Source organism: Pinus tabuliformis, chromosome J (assembly GCF_031772625.1).
Source record: "Pinus tabuliformis cultivar Carrire ecotype Pingquan chromosome J, CPIR1, whole genome shotgun sequence".
NCBI lineage: Eukaryota > Viridiplantae > Streptophyta > Pinopsida > Pinales > Pinaceae > Pinus > Pinus tabuliformis.
In genome coordinates, this window is record NC_142295.1 from 74,224,162 (window position 1) to 74,230,779 (window position 6,618).

The following is a 6,618-nucleotide window of genomic DNA, read 5'->3' on the forward strand; positions in this document are numbered from 1 at the left end:
TTTCGCTGGATCACAAGGCTTGCCTTTTGGTTGAACTGGTTCTGCTGGATACTTCGGGTATCCTGGTGCCTTTCAAAATCCAGGCCAATCTTTTCAGAACTTTGTGAGCTCTGCCCAGTCAGGGTGGAACCCCCAAGGTCCTCCTAAGCTTCCTTTTCTGGCAACTTTGAACCTGCCAGATCTCACGAAATTAACAAACGATCCAATCAAATACAACCCGGCCTGGCCTCTGGTCCCAACCAAACTCCCTTCATACATTCCAAAATTCGAAGGGAAGGGCGGTGAAGACCCAGGAGACCATGTAACCACATTCCATTTGTGGTGCTCATCAAACTCCCTTATTGATGACTCGATTAGGTTGAGACTTTTTCAACGCACCTTAACTGGTAATGCGGCCAAGTGGTATATAGAGTTGCCAGGGGGCAGCTTTACATCTTTCGCTGACTTAGCTAATATTTTCTTAAATCATTTCCAGTTGCCTGTCCGTTATGATGCCGAAACTGAACTTCTGGCCACTTTTCGTCAAGATACGGCAACTCACATTTCTGATCACATTCAGGAATGGAGACGGAGAAAGAGGCTCATTAAAGCCGAAATTCCTCTAGAATACCGTCTCAAATGGTTTTTGAAATCTTTACAACCTGAAATCTCTAAGGATGTCTCCATGTCCAGAGTCTATTCTGAGGAGCAAGCTATTTTTAGGGCCCAGCAATTAGAATTGATTTACTCTCAGTTTGGGATCCTACAAAAAATCTTTCCTGATGCTCTTGGGTCTAAGGTTGATATAGCCAAGTTGAAGCCAGGTCCCCATGTGGATGGTATCGTTGGATCGGTAGACACAAATGCGGTGAACTTGTTGAGCCAACTATAGCAGTTGTCTTTACAAACTGCTTCTAACAACCAAGTCACATCGTCTAACCCTTCGTCTTCCCAACCCTCTTCGATTAATGTTGTCCAATCTAATAACGCCAAAGGAAATCAAAATTCCAATGGGAAAAAGAAAGGACGAGGTAAGGAAAAGAGTCAGGATGGGAAGGCTGATGCAAATAAATCTGACAATAATGCTGGTGATGGTTGAAATGAGTCTAAAAAGAAAGTCAAGTTTCCATGCAAGTTATGCAATGGAGACCATTTAACTCATCTTTGCCCCAAGATTCAAGATGCTCAACGCTTGTTAGGGTAGCAAGGGACTTCTAGCTCTCAAGCTGTGTTAACCAACCTTTTTCCCCAAGGGTAGCAACTTCTTGCTGGCACGAGTTCGAACCCTGGTACCTCCATAGGGGGTAGCCAGGAAGGGGAAAAATCATCAAATGTTTTCATGATGGGTTCTAATGTCCATGTGGCCACTCAGTCACATGATTATGGTGAAGCAGAAACTTCCAAGGACAAAACTTCTCCCAGAAATACCGACCTTCATATTGAGCGACCCCCTGTCGAGACTATTCCACGGATACCGAAAGGTTCCGCTAAACGCGCGACTATTAATCCTAATGCTAGGGCTACCCAGAATTACTCCATTGTTGAGGATATGGCTCAGATTCCATGCACCATGTCTGCTTTAGAGGTGCTCCAGTCGTGTCCAGCTCAACGAAGTGCTTTACTTTCAGAGATTGGGGCAGTTGATCCAACTAACTCTTTAGTGCCCACGTTTGACATGTTGAATGTCAAAAAGCGACTCCCTCATCATATGGCTTTCCAAATAAAGTCTACATACCATAAAATTAACATTTTTCATACCGTTATTGATGAAGGAGCTTCCACGTGCGTCATTTCGATGTCATGCTAGAAGGCTATTGGATCGTCGTCGACTGTTCCTTCACCTACCATCCTGACTGTATTCGATGGACATTCTCATAAGCCACATGGGATTATCCCGGCCTTTCCCATATGTGTTGGGGGAAAGGTCGTTAATATTGAAGTAGAAGTCATTGATGCTAACCTAAACTACAATCTCCTCTTAGGAAGGAACTGGGTATATGAAATGGACGTCATTGTTTCGACTCTCTTTCATGTCATTTGCTTTCCTCATGAAGGGAAAATCGTTAAGGTTGATCAATTGGATTATTGTCCAGTCAATCCTCAAGCAACTTCTGACTCTATTGTGCCTTCAGTGGATAACCCTCGTCTGCCTACTAAGAATCTAGGAGTTGGGATGTATTCCTCATTGATGGGTACCTTTGATTTTCCCTCTCCTGTTGCTAGAATCAATGTCGTTTCATCATCTAAGGAGTCTCCTCAAAAAGAGTTCTTTCGAACTCATTATTTTTCAGACCCTTGGACTTTTCCTTCACCTATGATCACATTAGCTGAAGGACAAGTTAATGGAATAGCATTTCCTATGTCTGAAGCTGAGCTTAGATACCAGTTTATTGTTAACTCTGTAGACGACCACTCTACTCCTTTTTCTAAGGAGGAACTAGATGGTGATGTGGCCCAGGCCTGGACACTTGATTCTACCTCCGCACTGGACTACTTAGATACGGTTTTACCTTCTGAAAAAGCAAACCTAGAAGCAATGATGGGTATAGATTGACCTTGGGAAGACTTACACCATCGTTCGTATTTTCTTCCTCCATTGTAGGAAGTAGAATCTAGGTTCTCCGAGCTCTTTACTAGTGATGTTTGTACGGTATCAAATCCTTTGGCTCCAGCACACTTTCGTGCCGAAGGTAATATGTAGGTGATTTCAAAAACGATACCTATAAACATCTCTACAAACCCTAACATGATCGAGAATGTCTTCATCAGAATTGAATGTTCCCCTGAGGAAATTCAAGTTTACACCGACCTTTTCAAGGAATTTCGAGATGTATTCGCTTGGTCTTATGAAGAAATTCCTAGCATTGATCCATCTATAGTTCAACATGAGATCAAGACATATGAAAACGCCAAACCGGTTCGTCAAAGGCTTCGACCGGTTAATCCTAGGAAAGCAGCAGCCATTAAAGCTGAAGTAGAGAAGTTGCTCAAGGCGGGTTTTATATACCCTGTTCCTCTTACCGATTGGGTTTCTAATCCAGTCCCTGTGGATAAAAAGCAAGGAACAATCCGAGTCTGCATTGACTTTAGGGACCTAAATAAAGCTTGTCCCAAAGATAATTACCCCACACCATTTATTGATCAGATTATTGACGAGTGTGCAGGTAATGAGATTTTTTCCTTCATGGACGATTTTTCCGGTTATAATCAAATTTCTATCCGTCCTGAAGATCAACATAAGACAGCTTTTATATGTCCCTGGGGTACCTTTGCATACAGAAAGATGCCTTTTGGTCTTAAAAATGTTGGAGCTACTTTCCAGCGGGCCATGTCATATGCTTTCCATGACATTAAACATATCATCAAAGCATACTTGGATGATCTCGCTACTCGTTCTTGAAAGAGAACTGATCACCCTAGTCATCTTCGATTGGTTTTTGAGCGATGTCGTTTTTATAAAATCCGGTTGAATCCCAACAAGTGCGTTTTCGCGGTTACGTCCGGTCGGTTATTAGGGTTCATCGTGTCAAATGAAGGGATTCGGGTTGATCCCTTCAAGGTTGAGGCAATAATTCAGTTGCCTCCCCCATCCTCAATTCGGCAACTTCAAAGTCTTTAAGGGAAGGCTAATTTCCTAAGACGGTTTATAGCGAATTATGTCGAGATCACTAAAGGGTTTATGTGTTTGCTACGCAAAGGAGTTCCATTTGTGTGGGACGACTTTGCGCAGCGGTCGTTCGATGCTTTTAAAAAGGCATTAGTCTCTACCCCACTTTTGAGTCCACCGGATTATGGTAGGGACTTCCTTTTATATCTCACTGTGGCAGAATCAACCATTGGTATGGTTCTCGTTCAGGAGGATGATGCTCTCACGGAGCATGTGATTTATTATTTGAGCCGAGGCTTGATAGGTCCTGAACTTCGTTATTCTCCAGTTGAGAAGTTGGCTTTGGAAGTTGTCCATGTTGTCCAGTGACTCCGTCATTATATCTTGCTACGCAAAACTTTTGTCTTAGCGGCGGTCAATCCATTTCAGTTTGTCCTCAGTAGGCGAGTGATTGGGGGAAAATACAATCGATGGATAGGCATTTTACAAGAATTTGATCTTGAGTTCTTGTCCGCCAATTCTAAGAAATCCATGGTTTTTGCTGAGCTAATTTCCGAGTTGCCTTGTGGAGAGGATACTATTTATGAGGACACTTTTCCCGACAAACATTTATTCCTCATCTCTTCACTCGACCCTTGGTATGGAGATATCATTGTCTATCTCCAGACTTCGAAGTTCCCCTCTACTTTCTCTAAGGATGAACGCTAGAAATTACGTCACCTGGCCAAAAATTATGTTATCATTGGTGATACATTATATCGTCGAGGGGTTGATTCAATCCTTCGACGTTGTTTAACCTTAGAGGAAGCAGAGTCAGTGCTCAATGACTACCACAGTAGAGCTTGTGGTGGTCATCTATCAGGGCTTGCTACAGCCAGCGTATCTTGCGTGCCGGCTATTTTTGGCCTTCGCTCTTCAAAGACTGTGTTGAAGCGGTCAAACGTTGTCACCCCTATCAAATATATACTCGGAAGATGCGCACACATCCAGCTCCTCTTTTTCCCATTGTCACTGTCGGTCCTTTTACTAAGTGGGGTATCGATTTTACAACTTGTAATCCACCTTCAGCGGCGAATCACAAGTACATTATCGTGGTTGTAGACTACTTTACGAAGTGGGCCAAGGCCATGCCCACTTATAAAAACGATAGTGAAACGGTAGCATTATTCCTTTTTAATCAGATTATCTCAAGATTCGGTATCCCGAGAGAGATTGTCACTAACCATGGCAGTCATTTCCAGAATCAACTAATGTCCGAATTAGCCCTTAAATTGGGTTTCCAGCAGGAACATTCGTCTCCTTATTATCCTCAGGCCAATGGACAGGTCGAGGCAGTAAACAAAACTCTTAAGACGATCCTGCAACGGACAATCGACAAAAATTGGTCCAATTGGCATCTTATGTTGTATCTGGCTCTTTGGGCATACCGAACCTCCGTGAAGACTGCTATTGGTTTTACACCTTTTTTGTTAGTTTATGGGATGGAATATATCTTTCCTATCGAATGTGAAATCCCATCTCTTAAGTTAGCTGTTGAGCTCCTTCCAGAGACTTCTAGTCTTGAAGAGCGCCTCCTTCATTTGGAACATTTCGATGAGCAGCATCGAGATGACGCCACGATGAATGAGGCTCATCAGAAAAGGGTTAAAATGCAGTATGATAAAGTTGTCCATCCTCGAGTCTTTTCTGAAGGTGACCTTGTCTTGGTCTATGACCAAGATAAGGACACCTTGGGGGCAGGCAAGTTTAAGCCTATGTGGTACGGTCCCTTCATTATTAAACGAGTTTTAGAAAAAGGGGCGTATGAGTTAATCGATTTTGAAGGAAACAAGTTGGCGGAGCCCCGAAACGGGCTCTACCTCAAGAAGTACTTTGCTTAAGTAGCAGCTAGGCAATGGATTCTTTGTACATTGTGTATATTTGTACATATCTCATCAAGAGTTTTTGATATCAACACTTTTTGGTCTGTTGTGGTAGGTGTTGATGGATGACTTGGTATATTTTGGATTCGCCGATGGTGCTAGTCGGCACACTTAGAACCTCGCTTCTGCAACTTGCGTACTCTACTATCCAACCGATCAAGTGATGGTATCAAGGGGAGTATGCATTGGTCCCGCTTCAAATAATATGGCTGAGTATACTGCCGTCATTAATTTACTATCCGAGGCAATTTCTCACGAAATCGACTCGTTGGTAGTTTATCTTGATTCACAATTGATAGTGTCACAATTGAATAACATTTATCAGGTAAGGGATCCATGTTTATATCGCCAGTATTTAAGGGTGAGGTTGTTGCAAAGATCATTTACTTATATTAATTATTTGCACATTCCAAGATCTCATAATTGGTTAGCTGATTCTATCGCTAATCAAGCATTAGACTGGCACATCAATCATTCATCACAATAAAATCAAGCATCAAAAAGTCGAACTATATATATATATATATATATATCATAAAACATCTCGAGTGTACATAAGTCTGTCCAAAAATAATATACAAAAATCGAGACTCAAATGCCCATAATCATGTCTAGTACATCTAATGCCCTTGCTCAGGATGAGCGGCTAAGTAGGTAATTATCGCATTGGCCACACACCTAAGAGTGCGAACCTAGTCACATGGCATGCCAACCACATGACGCTGCATATCCTCAGGAAGATCCTCTACCGCCACCATCAATACTCCGTGAGTGAGTCTCACCAAGTTCCGCTGGACTGTGTGAAGTAGTCGCTCTGTGTCTATAGCTGCCTCTTCGGCCCCTCGGCCGCGACGTCTGTGCTGTGGGAACTCATCTGGTCGTACCGGCCCAATATCTAGAACATGATCATCATATTAGTCATTTGAATCCTATCAAAAACATTTTTTAAAATTCATTATTATATTTGAAAAATCACAAAAAATCATAAAATCAAAAAATACTTACCAATGTCGCCCCATGCTGCGGTCGGTGGTAATACTAGATCGGGATCTCCTCGGAAATCCAACCCAACATAAGGGTAGTCATCTATTGCGATGATCTGTTGATCCC